We start from the raw sequence: 14,116 nt of genomic DNA on the forward strand, positions 1-14,116 counted from the left end.
GGGATTTCTGCCCACAAGAGAGAGAATATAAAAGGCCCTGGAAAATTCATTTTTTGTCTTCATCTGGCTCAAAAGATGGCCTCTCCACCTCCGAGACATGCCTGAAAGAAACTGGAACAAAGGACAGTAACTACTGGGGTGTGAGTGATTGCTGGACCCAGATGAGGAAGGAGTCTAGTCTGTGAAAGAAGCTTATTGGAACATCTCTGAGGGTGAGACTTACCTGCATTTAGTTTCCTATTGTATTAGGCTTAGACACACATGTTTTTGTTTTATTTTGCTTGGTAATTTACTTTATTCTGTCTGTTACTACTTAAATCCTACTTTTTATATTTAATAAAACCACTTTTTACTTATTAATTAACCCAGAGCAAGAAATTAATACCTGGGGGAGCAAACAGCTGTGCATCTCTCTCTATCAGTATTATAGGGGGCAAACAATTATGAGTTTACCCTGTATAAGTTTTATACAGAGTAAAATGGATTTATTTGGGGTTTGGACCCCATTGGGAACTGGGTATCTGGGTGCTGGAGACAGGAGCACTTCTTCAGCTGTTTTCAGTTAAGTCTTCAGCTTTTGGGGGACGTGGTTCAGACCTGGGTCTGTGTTTGTAGCAGGCTAGCATGTCTGGCTCAACAAGACAGGGTACTGAAGTCCTAATCTGCCAGGGAAAACAGGCTCAGAGGTAGTCTCAGCACATCAGGTGGCAGTCCCAAAGGGGGTGGTCTCTGTGACCCAACCCATCATACATGCCAAATTAAGCAAATGCTACTTCAAGTTCTGAGCTGCAAGTGCCATCACTGCACAGAAGACAGCTCCAGATCTTACTCTCATCAGACCTAAATGAGAGTGCAGTGTCTGTGCTTTCCTAGTGGCTAGTCAAGATGGGTACCTGAAGAGCAAGCTGTCTGAAGTTCCCTCTAGACAAGACAATTGCAGTACTTGGGTATTGAATAAAGGACCTTTAAACTATAAGTTTTCTTTTCTCTCTTTGTAATGCAAAAAGCAGCCCCTACCTTCCTATTTCCTTATAAATATCAGGAATGGAAAGTCTCACTTCTCTTTTTGAGCAGAAGATTTCCTGAATACTCAGAAATGTGTATGGGACTAGCTTTCTTACACCTTTATTGAATGGATGGAGAAACTGAAGGGCCTTTTTCACCCAAATACTTTAGTTAAATAGGGAATAATCAAATAAAGTTTTAAACAATCTGAATTTTTAAAAAATCACTTTCCCATAGCCAATCAGGTCTCACTTCCTTGGCCCTTGTGATGTCATACTTCTATTAATTCTCTAGCCAGCCGCACACTCTTTCCAAGTAGACAAGACTTGAATTTTTCTTCTTCTTTTTTTTAAACAAAAAGACAAAGCGAACAGAATTAAAATAATAGATTCTTTAAGCACCAAGAAGACGAAATAGAACACAAGATCATTTTTCTCCTTTGCATATTTAAGGAAACTACTATACTCTTCCACTTAAGACTGAGACAACGTAGGCTGTATCAAATGATACTTCCAACTATTTCAGCTCAGTGAGACCAGCAACAGAAGAACTAGGTAAACACCATGTCATAAACAGATAAGAAAAGTTAATAGCACAGAAGTACTTCATATCTCTTTGCCTGGAAGGGGTTAACAAGAACAGTGAGCCTGGCGGTCACCTGACCAGAGGACCAATCAGAGGACAGGATACTTTCAAATCTTGAGGGAGGGAAGTTTTTGTGCTGTGCTGTTAGTTTTGGTTGTTGTTCACTCTGGGGGCTCAGAGTGACCAGACGTGCAACCAGGTTTCTCTCCAATCTCCCTGATACAGGCTCTTATAGATTCAGAATAGTGAGTACTAGGTAGATAAAGCGATTAAGGCTTATGTTTGTTTTCTTTATTTGCAAATGTGTATTTGGTTGGAAGAAGTTCAAATGTGCATTTGGCTGAAAAGAGTTCAAATTGGTATTTTGCTGAAAAGATGTTAATTTGTACTTGTATACTTAGGCTGGGAGAGTATTCCCAGTGTCTATAGCTGAAAGACCCTGTACCTATTACATTTTAAAATTACAAAGATAATTTTTACTGTTTTTTCTCTCTTTAATTAAAAGTTTCTTGTTTAAGAACCTGATTGTTTTTTTTTTTATTCTGGTGAGACCCCAGGGGACTGGGTCTAGATTCACCAGGGAACTGGTGGGGAGAAAGGAGGGAAGAGGGAGAGAGAGGCTGATTTTTCTCTGTGCCAGGATTACTTTCTCTCTCAGGGAGAATCTGGGAGGGAGAGAGAGAAGGAGGGGGGAAGGTGCATTTTCCTCTCTGTTTAAGATTCAAGGGGTTTGAATCACAGTGATCTTCCAGGGTAACCCAGGGAGGGGAAGTCTGGGAGAGGCAACGGTGAAGGAAAGGGTTTACTTTCCTTGTGTTAAGATCCAGAGGGTCTGGGTCTTGGGGTTCCCTGGGCCAGGTTTTGGGGGGACCAGAGTGTACCAGGCACTGTAATTCCTGGTTGGTGGCAGCGCTACAGGTTCTAAGCTGGTAATTAAGCTTAGAGGAATTCATGCTGGTACCCCATCTTTTTGGATGCTAAGGTTCAGAGTGGGGAATTGTACCATGACACACCACAAATGAAAATTGTGCAATTGCTGACTATACCACATCAAAGATGTCCAAGGCACTCAAACTTTGTTTGTGGCCATAGTAGGAAACAAATAGTGAGACAATGATGGGGGGGAATGGACATAGCTGTTTAAAAAACCTGACCAAACCCTTACTAAAAATAACATAGAATCTTCAGTGTTTACCCAGAACCTCAGTTTATGAAGTTTCAGCCAAACATCCTTGTCTCAGTACTCAACATGGAATTTTTATCTGTTTCAAGAAGTGAGTTGATTTTGCTGGGGTTCAAACCCATGGTTATAGAAACTGTAAGTATAGGAACTGCAAGCGCTTCAGTCCATACTACATTAGCACTGAGTTATGATCTATACTAAAGGTCAATCATGCATCACTGAATTCAAAATGTTATTAAAGGGAGCCGTCCTGCACCAGCCCTTAGGGCTGTGCCAGATGACCTAACGGGACTCTCTTTTTCTAATATCTATTTCAGAACATTGTCTCTCCAGCATTTTTACAAGTCTTCTATTGCGAGAATCTGCTGCTCTGTCATCTGGATCTGCTGTGTTGTTCTTCCTTTTTCAAGTCTCAGAGGCTGGCAAAAGGTTTCCTTTTCAACTCACATTTCAGTCTGCCTTTCAGCATCCTTTGCCCCTCATGAATAGCAGCACCTATGTTGCTGCCCAGTCTTCTGACTCTGTGCTGAGGAACAGGGTTCTCTCAGCACCTCACTCTGAGGGCTACTTTCTTCAGAATTGTTTGCCACTCTCCCCCTCTTGCTTGCTCTCCATTTTGCAGGGGAAAAGCCTCTGTGAGGGTACTTTGAAGTTCAGTGGCTCGTTAGCCTAGAAGCAGATACTCAGCTGATCCAGCTGTTGAGTAGGGCCCAAATGGCTATAACGCAGAGGGCTCTCTTTCCTGTGTTGAGCTTCATGCAATGGCAACTACTTTCTGTGCCTTTGTAGAGAGCCTTTGAAGCCTGGCAACTGCTGCTTGACAGGGAAGGGACCAAGATACCCAGCTAAATCAGTGACATATTTAGGTCTAGAAACACAATATTTTAGGTCATTTTGGAGGTGTTTTATATTTAAAGGTTTTTATTTCTCCCAAGCCCTACACATTTGGACTTGCAGAAATTAACACACCTGGGATTTACAGCCCAAAACATACAAGAAATAGTCCTAATAGGAAGTTTTAGAACTCAGACACATCCCTAAAGTAGTTCTGTAATATATATAGAATATACAGACTACATGATGGTGTGGTATTAAAGTCTACTGACTCACACTGGGATTATCTGTATAACTAACATTTATCTTGTGATGAAAGCAACCATTCAAAAGTCATGCTGATAACATCTTTATAACATATACATGATAGGATAATTTTATATTATCTACACACAGATAGTGGTATACAATCATAGAATATTAGGGTTGGAAGGGACCTCAGGAGATCATCTAGTACAACCCCCTGCTCAAAGCAAGGCAAATTCCCAGATGGTTTTCGGTTTTTGGTTTTTTTTTTTCAAAACTCAGTTCCCTAAATGGCCCTGTCAAGGTTTTTTCCCCTACTTTGAACTTTAGAGTACGAATGTGGGGGACCTGCATGGACCCTTCTAATCTTAATTCCTAGCTTAGATCTCGTAACGCTGCCACCAGCCAGAATGTAGTGTCTGGCACACTTTCTGTTTCCCCGAAAACCTTCCCTGCGGAACCCAAGACCCAAACCCGTTGGGTCTTAAAACAAGGAGAAATTAACCATCCCACTCCTTTTCCCCCCCAGACTTTCCCCTCTCTGGGTTGCCTTGAGAGGCTTACATAGATCCAAACTCCTTGGATCTTAAAAGAAAGAGGAATTAACCATCCCCCTCCTTTTCCCCCACCAATCCCTGGTGAGTTCAGACTCAATCCCTTGGATTTTAAAACAAGGAAAAATCAATCAGGTTCTTAAAAAGAAAGCTTTTAATTAAAGAAAGAAAAGGTAAAAATTATCTTTGTAAAATCAGGATGGAAAATGCTTACAGGGTACTCAGATTCATATAGACTAGAGGGACCCCTCCTCAGCCTTAGATTCAAAGTTACAGCAAACAGAGGTAAACATCCTTCCAGCAAAAAGACACATTTACAAGTTAAGAAAACAAACATAAGACTAATCCACCTTGCCTGGCTATTACTTACTATCTTGAAACATGAAAGACTGATTCAGAAAGATTTGGAGAACCTGGAATGATGTCCCATCCCCTCTCAGTCCCGAGAGCGAACAACGAACAACACAAAAAGCACAAACAAAGACTTCCTTCCACCAAGATTTGAAAGTATCTTGTCCCCCTATTGGTCCTCTGGTCAGGTGTCAGCCAGGTTTACTGAGCTTCTTAACCCTTTACAGGTAAAAAGAGACATTAACCATCTGTTTATGACAGGCCCCCTCAAGGATTGAACTCATAACCTTGAGTTTAGCAGGCCAATGCACAAACCACTGAGCTATCCCTATATTGAAAGGCAATATAATCAACTATAGTCAAAGTGTTGACAGAGCAGTATCATGAACTGGTGCTTTAATGCTGATTTCAGTTTGTGATGAGAGGCTTAAAAATAGAAGGGAATTCTTCTCAGAGAGAGAAACTAATGGCTAAGAGAAGTGCCCTATTTAACCAAAGAGGAAGACCAGAGCAGAGCCCTGCATGGGACTATGTTTTTAATCTTGCTCCTGTCCAGCCCTGCAATATTCACTCTCACTCACTCCCACATTGTTTCTTGTATTTTTATCCCACTCCCACCCACAAAAAACTTAGATCCCACCAGAGAGACATATTTTCCCATGCCCCCCCTCCAAAAAAAAACCCAAAACAAAAAACAACAACAAAGGTTGGTTTAAAACACAATTCATGCACAATTCTTACCATGAAAAGAATAGAACAAATCTTATTTAAATCATGTAAAACATACTTTAACTCCTGTTACAATAGACATCAAATCTCATTCTATCTCTCACTTAAATTTAAGCAGGGTGGATACAAATCAACGATTTTTTGAACAAAATAAAAAAATCCATTTTTTAAATTTAAATCGGATTTTTATGATAAAATGCTTTTTGAGGAAAAAACTTACCCAAAGATCATTTTAATTAAGATACATTATAGCTCAAAGATATATCATCATGGAATAGAGATTGTAGTATGAGACAATATAGTCAAGAAATGTTTAAGAAAAGTTTTGTAAATAAGTTCCAATAGTTCATGGATTAGGTACCCAATTTTACGGAGTTCCAGGGGCTTCTGTATAGATTATTTAGGTTAATCTTTCTACCTACTCAATGGGGACTCAGTGCTCAGTCTAGAACATACCATCAGAGATACTTAGTTTTGCAGTTCTCAAACTGTGGATTTGTGTCTCCAGAGATAACATGCTTGTTAACAGGAAAAAATGTTTTAAAATAAATAAATATAGAGACATGAGAAATAACAGACATCAAGCCTATTGTCCCTCTGCAGATTTGTGTACACAGAGTCAATCCCTTACCTCTCTCTAAAAGTGCAAAGTTTCAAAAAGTTCAGTGAATAGAAGATTGTTGGGGGTGGAACAGATCTAGACAAGGAGAAGTCTGGAGATAAATGTGAGAAGGGAGGGACTGGCAGTAGAAACAAAAACGAAACTGTTTGAGCAGCATATTCGAGAAGTCTTGAGGTCTTTCTGAGTCTAGCCTTCATTGATTTGAAATCTACCATACCATTCTCTCACTAGAAGGGAAAGCCTATAATGGCAGCAGGCCATAAAAGAGACCCAATTTGGGAATATTTTAATGAAGTTCCTCTACCTGTGGGTAAGACAGGCATGCGTGCAAAATGCAAAAAGTGCAGGAAAGAAATGCAAGGACTGGTCGCCCGAATGAAACAGCATCATGAGAAGTGTTCCTTCTCAGGAGGAAGCCACGTTGAAGATGATGAAAGGAACATGTCTGAACATGCAGGATCTTCAAGTTGGTTAACCTTTTATTTCATACTTCTTTCTTAATGACTGCCTGTCTTCCTTCTGGACTATTCATGAATTCTCATGTTGAGCAAGAAATATAGTTGTTGTTCTATCGTACTATCATTTTAGATGCAATTGTGAAAAAAAAATAGCTGAAATAGGCAGATCTTTCTTTTATAATTTCACCTTTAAAGTAGTACTGAGTGTTGTCAGTGAATGCAATGGTAATAATAATTAAATAATTGCATTGGCTTATTTTGTTTAGGAGTATCAATCCTCAACATATAGGATTCAGAAGACTATCCACCTTCAAGATCATTTTCTATAGTTTCAGAGTTATCTGCCAAGGATAGTGTTTCAGTCACATCATGTATGTCACATAGCCACAGCATATCACCTGTAGCAAAAAGAAAAAAAAAATCTCTATCATCCAGAAACAACCATAGATAAATTTCTGATAAGAACCAGCAGATTACAAAAAGAGGTAATTGATGAAAAAATTCCCTGGTTTGTTTATGCAACAAACTCTCCTTTCCGTATGATTGAAAGCCCACACTTCATTAACATGATTCAGTCATTAAGACCAGGATACAGTCCATCCATCAGAGCAGACGTCACAATCAAATTGCTGGATAAAGTCTATGAAAGAGAAATTGAGTAGCATGCAAAAAATCTGAGAGTAAAATTGCTGACCTGAGTCTTTATGGGTGGAGCAATGTCCACAGTGATTCTGTTGTATGTCCTTGTGTGACAACAGGAGAAGAGAATATCTTCCTTACAGAAACAACTGATACACCAGGAAATGCACACACTGCAGATTACTTACAAGTAGCAGTAAAAGCTATAACAAACTGGGGGAAGAAATTCAAATGTCTAGTATGCAGCTTAGTCACAGACAATACTACAAACCTGTCCAAGATGAGAAGAAATTATTTAGAAGAGAGTCCCAAACTAATAACATATGGCTGTGGTGCTCCTTTCATGCACCTCCTAGCTAAAAACTTCAGTGTTCCAGAAATAAAGGCTAATGTTGTTGAAATTGCAAAATACTTCCCTAACAACCACTTTGCAGCAGCTGCTCTGAAAAAAGTGGGAGGAACCAATCTAACTCTCCCACAAGATGTGTGATGGAACTCAGTAGTGGACTGTTTTGAATACTATAGGAAGAACTGCCTAATATGATGACCGTTTGTGAACAATATCGTGAAAAAATAGATGGCACTGTCACAGCCAAAGTACTCAACATTGGGCTTAAGAGAAATGTTGAACACATGCTGAGTACCCTAAAACCTATATCTGTAGCCTTGAACAAAATGCAGGGAAATAGCTCTTTTATTGCTGACGCTGTTGAAATTTGGAAGGAACTGAGTGAGATCTCAAAAAGAGCAATATGCAACGACAGAGTTAAATTATAAGCATTAAAAAAACAAATGAGGCAAGCACTATCTCCAGCTCATTTTCTTGCAAATATTCTCAATACTTGGTACCAGAGTTGAACCTTAACTGCTGAAGAAGAGGAGTCGGCTAAGACATGGACATCCAGCAATCATCCCTCCATAATGCCAACTATAATAAACTTCAGAGATAAGGGTGAACCATTCAAGAAATATGTTTGCTGGTGATGTTTTAAAGAAAGTCACACCAGTGAACTGGTGGAAGTCACTTAGGCACTTGGATTCAGAGACTGTTGATGTGAATCTTGCTTTTAACAACAGTGGCTTCTTCTGTTGGTGTAGAAAATAATATTTTCTTCCTTTGGACTAATTCATTCCAAATTGAGAAATGGTTTGGGACCTGAAAAAAGCAGGAAAGCTTGTTTTTCTTTCTAGATTATGAACAAATAGGATAATGAAAGTGAAAGGAGGGATAGTGCAGTGGTTTGAGTATTGGCCTACTAAACCCAGGGTTGTGAGATCAATCCTTGAAAGGGTCATTTAGGGACGTGGGGCAAAAGTGTGTCAGGGGATTGGGCCTGCTTTGAGCAGGGGGTTGAACTAAGGAACCTCCTAAGGTCCCTTCCACACTGATATTCTATTGAAGATAACTGAGGTTAGCTACAAAAACCAGTATTTCAAGTTTGTCATGTTGACCTGGCTGACACAGTAGATTCAATTTGTTTTTTTTTTTAAATATTTCATTTAACTATTTTACTTAAAAACAATTAACAAAAACAAACCTGATTTTAAAAAAACTTGAATGTTTAACTAAACTCAAAAATTCATATGCTTGTTGTGTTAAATTATTGTATGTTTTCTGCTGAAGAAAAAAAATCCAGACTACATAGTGTTGCTTTAGTTAAATAAAACAATTTAAATGTCTGTCTGGTGATGTTCTCCTCCTAATACAGCATGGCAAGAAAATCCTCCAAATATTAATGATTAGCTTGTTGAATTGGAGATAGTTTACCTTCCAGTGACTTCATAAATGTCTGTTTCAATTAGCTTTGGTAAATGAAGTAACCGAACAACCATTTATTTTCCGATATAGCTGTAAAACTAATCTGAAAAGTTTTTCAAAATAAATCACATTAAAAATTATAGTGTGTACTATCTAAAAAAGAAACCTATATCTATCTCTGAGGTGTGAAGAATATGTAGCAAGGTTATAACAACCAAGAAGAACGCATTTTTATGTAGAAATTCATGATTTAAATCAAATCCACCCTGAATTTAAGTATTACAAGTTTTAAGGTGTTTTCCTGCAAATTACTGCTGTGGCACTATGCCCCCATATTCTTAATAGAGATTGTTATATATGACATGATTATGGCATAACTATGATGTATTTTATGTAAGATAAGGCATGTGAATTATTATTGGAAAGGTTATAATTTACTGAATATGATTATCCTATTTGTATGCATGTATCATTTTTGTATCTGAAGTCAGGAACTTTGTCTATGCATCTTTTACAAATGCGTTTACACCTGAGGAATGCCCACTAGACAGAATGGAATCAGTCTAGATGGCCAATTGGGAAGGGCCATTAGGGAGAACAATAGGTCTTTGAAGATGGTAATCTCCCACCAGGATGCCTTAGCTGCAAACGGTCTCTGAGTTACGGCTGCAGGGACATGTGAGCAAGTCACCTGGTACTGGACTCTATAATAATACTAGTGTTTTTCCACTAACTGGGGGGTGGGAATCAAACTGGGAGACAAACAATTCCCGCCATATGGAAAGACTATTTAAGGCAGGGGAGTGACATCATCAGGGTTCATTCTTCATTGATTCCCCGCCCAAGAAAGAGGACTGCTGGAAACACCTGAGAACAAAAAGATTGGATTAGGGGAGAAGGGCTGAGCTCAGGCGAGAGGGTTGTCTGCTCTGTGAAAGAAATATCTAGAGTTTTAATCTGCAAGCAAAGTGCAGTTTGCATTCAAGAATGTCTGCAATCTACCTAAAACAACATTTAGGGTGAGATTTTGCTATTTATAACCCATTTCTTTAGTATATTAATCTTAGATTGCATGTTTGCTTTATTTGCTAGGTAATCTGCTTTGATCTGTTTACGATCCCTTATAATCACTTAAAAGTGAATAAACTTGCTTTTGTTTGGTCTAAAACCAGTGTGTGTGTAAATCATAACTTGGGGCAAAAAGCTGTATATATTCCTCTCCACACTGGGGGAGGGGGCAAATTTCATGATCTGATGCTGTACAGAGAGAACTGTACAGTGCAAGATGGTGCAATTTTGGGTTTACACTTCGGTGTGGGGGAGTGCATTTCAGTAACTGGACAGTTCCTTAGCTGAGCCTTCCCGTGCAGAGCTGATCTCAGCATCTGTGTGTCCAGCTTCAGCTGAATGTGTCCCTAGCAGTATGTGTGCTGGTAAAGTGCAGTCGGAAGCCTGGGGGAAGGGCTTGACAGGCTGCATAACAGTACAGTGTAAAAGGAACCCAGGCTGGTGGGTCAGGCAAGCTCAGTAGTGCCTCAGTTCCAAGTGGCACCCCAGCGCAGGGGGGAACTCATCACAACCGCAATCTGGTTTTTTTTGTACGTCCAGTCCCACCTGCAACAAAGTACATTTTATCCACTTCCGCTATTACAGCAGCAGGTCCTGTGGGATACCAGTCCTGCTGCAGAGCTCTGGACCAGAGTTTCTCTTTCCCACTGGACAGACACAAATCATGTTGGCTGCTAGCACAAGTATCTAGGTATGTTCATGGTATCACGTCTGTCTTTAACTGTCACTTGCAACCTGCAAATCACATCTCAGGAAAGTTTGTACCTGACTAGCCAAACACCGTTGAAAGAGCTAAACCCACAAGAGTTCTTTGGAACAGAGTTTTCAAACAGTGAGCTGTGAATAATTCACAAAGTTGGAACAACACACTTAACAATCAAACTACTTTTCATCAGGGTCTCCTTCCCTCCTTTTCCTTCTCATTATGACTAGAGAAGCAGAATGGTGGCAATTTTGATATATAATCCAATTCATTATATTTATCTTTATTTCAAAACTAATATGAGAGCTGAACTTCAAAGCTCTTACTAATAAATCAAAAAAGTTATCAAATTCCTAATGGAATTACACACAAGTAACGCTCCAAGTTAAAGAGAAAAGAATGAAGCCCTGAAATGGAGAAAACTGCAATATGAAACACCCCCCAAAATCCCATAAAATTTTAACATTAATACATTACAATGGCAAATAATTATTTGATCTGCAGAGAAGGAAATTTCTGTCCTTTGCTACACTTTTAGAATCTGAGAGAAAGTCTTGCATTTCAAATGAAAATTTAATTATATTATGTTGCTTTGCACTTTTTCAGCATCTCCAACCCAATGTCTGAAAGTATTTCACAGCAGTTAATTAGACTTCAGAGTATTAGCCTCATTTTACAGACTGGTAAGATTGAGGCACAGAAATACTTAGTTGCCCATTCTCACCCACTGAATCACTAACAGAGCTGGGTTTTGTTCTTATGCATCCTGATCCCCAATCTGCTGTTATAACCAATAGACAACACATACACTAGGTCCATAATGTAGATGAAATTATGCTATCAACAACAATAGTCAATGTATGTTTTCTGTCTAATTTTAATTACCAATTAAAGTAGCCTACTAAGTCAGTTTTGCATAATACTGACATGGTGAAAACAAATCAGTATTGATTTTTTCTGTTAGAATTAACTTCTATGGTCCTGTTGTGCTATAAAATTACCAATTTGGGCACCCAGTTACAACATTTAAAAATGGATAAAATATAGTTTGTTCTTGACCATGTACACAGAATTACATGGTGTTTTAACTGTGCTACAGCCTTGTAAATTCAGAGCTGTAGATCCATTTGATAATGTGATTGAAAGTAGGTTTTAAATGTTGTGGGGCATTACTATGTTAATCTGAAGTGTCTAACAGAGTTGTTCTTATGCTTTCAAAAACTTAAAGATTTGAGATGTGATATACCGACCCAGGAAAACAAAGACTAGTTCACAGTTGGTCGAGGGGAATTCAGCACCAGCCTTAAGATATGCCAGGTTCCGAGTTTCTGGGAAGATATCATACCATGAGTTGTCCCCACACCACTTCCAGTCTTGCTAAAAGAGGTCTGACCCTATGCTTTGTGTTTCTAGAAAGATATCCAGCCTAATTCTTGATTGTCCTGCACCTTGTGTGACCGCTTATTCTAGTATAAAGTGGTTGTAACATGCTACTAAAACAATATGGAAGCAGGTTACACCCACTTTCGCAGGTATACATAACTACCACAAGGTGCAGGCCAACAGGAAATCAGACTCCTCACCTTCAAGTTGTATGTTTTGCATGGGTGTGGGGCAAAGACACTACTTGCTTTGCTTGTTTTTAAAGCTAACTCCAATCACACTAAAAATCAATAAATTAGACTGGTGTGTTCATATACCTGGAGGCAAGGTCCCTGGCACAAAGCCAGTCTCTAACTAGCTAGAGAAAAAGTTCACAGCAGAATAAGGCCATGGCTACACTGGTGCTTTACAGCGCTGCAACTTTCACGCTCAGGGGTGTGAAAAAACACCCCCCTGAGCGCTGCAAGATACAGCGGTGTAAAGCCTCAGTGTAAACAGTGCCACAGCGCTGAGAGTGCGGCTCCCAGTGCTGCAAGCTACACCAGTAGAGGATGTGGAGTACGTGCAGCACTGGGAGAGCTCTCTCCCAGTGCTGGCGCTGCTACCACATTCGAAACTTCAAAGTGCAAGTGTAGCCATACCCTAAGATTTAAACACCAGGTTTAAACTTGCTAGGTTTTCAGATTTATTACAAGAGCTCTAGGTTAACCAAAATTATGCAAACTTGCTAGAAGTTTCTGGATGCATTCCTTACATACAAATTCACAGTTACTATAGGCCAAAACAAATTCCCAAGAATCATGTTTTCCCAGATCTGCCTCAGATATTGGTCTATAATTCCATCCTCTTTAATCCAGCCCTTCTTTAAAGTACTGAGCCTAACCAGCTCACATAAATAACTCCTAGGTAGAAGTGCCTCTTTGAATTCAGAAATCTTTCTAGCAATGAACCCAGAAAAATGCATTGCTTTTTGACTCAGTGCGGCCTGCTCTCAGGGCTGCCATGTATGTGGACTATGGAGTCCTTCCTGCAGGTGCAGAAAGACCTGTACTTCCCATCACAGTCCTTCAAACAGAAAGCAATTGCTCTGTTACAGAGAGAAAGTTCTACTTCTGAGCACCATCACATGAGGTCAGGGTGGGGGAATGAATAGGCCACTGCACCATACACCTCCTCTAAATTAACTAAGCAGCCTGACTCCTTCACACAATCTATCTGGCAACATTACCCTTTGGCTCCCCCTAATGAATATGATAGGAAGATATTGGCAGTGTAGCTTTGGTAGATACATTTTAAACAAAAAAGGATCTAATTTGATTAAACTTTGGAAAAATTACCTTAGTGTGGAATAGTCTAGCTTTTAGTCACCTGATATTTGTAGTGCTCACTTGTAAAACAAAGAATACAAATAATTCCAGTGAATAAAAGCAGAAATTTAATTAGGAATGTTGTCTTTTTCTATATTTAAAAAAATGTATACGCTTCTAGAAACACATCTCACTTATGTTACTGAATTTTTTTATCTCACAATAAGTTTATTTGAACTATCAGTTAAGTTATCTGCCTGAGAATCTGGATATATTAAGAGGAGCCATCTTACTCTTACACGAAAATAATAGTCTAAGTTTAAGACTTTCCATAGCTAGGAAAAATTAATTTTCCACTGCCATATGGTGATAGTGTCAATGTCTAATAGTTTGGGATATATTCAGTGTTGATATTGAAACATACAGTCTCTCCTTATTATGTTATATAAAATTCTGTGCCCCCAGATGAGACAAAGGTCACAGTGGTATCCAAATGTGATAAATGCCAAAAGTAGAATTTTTTTTTCATACAAATCTATGAAACACTTGGGCTATTGGGGGCTACTGTGGTCTGCTGTGTCAAGCAATTTAGAAGCAAGTAACAGCAGGAAATCTATTCTCAATGGTGGTGGAGACCATGTACAAATGATGCTGTTGATCTCTTACAAACATGAAAGATGTAGGCTGACT

Source organism: Gopherus flavomarginatus, chromosome 7 (genome assembly GCF_025201925.1).
Source record: "Gopherus flavomarginatus isolate rGopFla2 chromosome 7, rGopFla2.mat.asm, whole genome shotgun sequence".
NCBI classification, from domain to species: Eukaryota; Metazoa; Chordata; order Testudines; family Testudinidae; genus Gopherus; species Gopherus flavomarginatus.